Genomic DNA, 1,672 nt, shown 5'->3' with positions numbered 1-1,672 from the left:
AGCTACTGTCCTCCAATGAATGTATATTTTAATTCTATAGAAATATGTATTTAATCATATTTACCACAATTTTCAAATACCAGGATGCTACACTTTACATTGGTTACATTTGTGTGTGGTGTTTAAATCATTTAAGGCAGTTTTCGATCATTTCTAGGCTGTCTTTGGGTTTTCACAGTCAGATTTAAACTTGTATTTTGACTCTTTGGTTTCATTTTAGCTTTTGGGGTTTTCATGACTATTTGTGACTCACTATTGGCTTTTTTCTTTTTCTTTGTATACACCCTGAAATGGCCTATTTTAACAATAAAAAATACTTTACAATCTGTAAACTGTAAGTAAAAGTAAGGAACGCACTGTATCGACAGACAGGATTTATCTGACCTTTTTTTAATCTCCTTTTTTGATACATGAATGACCACTTGCGAAACAAAGGGAAAAAAAATAGAGACAGAAGGAAAGTCGATTATGAATGACATAACATGCTTGTACTTTTAAAATCTTCTGTGGTCTCTGATACACTTTTAATCCAACCTTTGAGTCCATCTCTGTAGACACGGCTGTCATTCGAATGACATTTGCATCTTACAGTTTTGTGATGGCTGATTAACAAAAGTGAACGCTTCCCTGTGTTTCTGGTTCAGTGTCAGTAGGAAAAGAGGTCTTTAGGGCTGCTCTCCATTGTCAAACTGGCCTTGACATATTTTGGTATCTGATGAGAGAATATTTGTGGGCAGACAGTCGGTAGAATGAAGTCACCAAACAGGTTAGAAGAGTGACACCCAACCCTGTGAAGCTGGAAGCTGCTCTGCTGCTGCTCCTCTACCAGGGTAAGTCAAACAGTTCCAAACAGAATTTACAGAAGAAGCCATTTTAATTATCTAACCACTGAATAAAATTCATTACAAATAATTATCTATATCAGAGGTGCTGCTCTAGTTTAGCTTGGAAGCTACTAATAATGAAAAAAAAAACTAAAGTCACCTACCTACATTAAAATATTAAATATATATAGTCAATGATTCAAAGCATGTAGCTTTATGGTACAATACAATTTAAATCTCATCTACTACATGCCATAGAATTATAATTATTTCATCCCTTTGTGATCTGCTCTCGGGGCACCCGTGATTTGCATATGCTGTTTTTCAAACATAACTAGAATTATGCAGAGAGACCACTATGTTATAGTTTTACCTGCAGTACCACAGGAAACCACAGGATGCTAATTGCTACATGCAGTCATGCAGTGATGGATACTTAGACAAAAGGAACAGACAGGATGTCCTTAAATTATTAAAAATATTTAATTCAGTTTACACTGCAATCCCTTACAGTATGAAAGCAATGACTACAGCAGTTATGATTGGCCATTTGACCTGATCTCAACTTCTGCTAGCTGCACCGCTGTTGCTAGTACATGGGCTAAGAAAAAAGAAGACTCTACCATATCAGGTCACTTCACAACATTAACTAAACGAATGTAAAGTAAAATGAATCATACTGACGAGCCACATGTGGGCCAGTCGCCACAAGCTGCAGTCCCCTGTTTTAAAGACGGTAAACGTAAAAGTGAGTTTCTGTCCCTGTGTCACAGACATCCATCAGAATATTGTAAAATAAATAAATTCTCTGAAGGACTTCACTTCAACTGAAATCTTCAGACTTACAC

The sequence above is a fragment of the Cynoglossus semilaevis genome, chromosome 9 (assembly GCF_000523025.1).
Source record: "Cynoglossus semilaevis isolate Cse_v1.0 chromosome 9, Cse_v1.0, whole genome shotgun sequence".
Lineage (NCBI taxonomy): Eukaryota > Metazoa > Chordata > Actinopteri > Pleuronectiformes > Cynoglossidae > Cynoglossus > Cynoglossus semilaevis.
Note: the sequence above shows the minus strand (reverse complement) of the source record.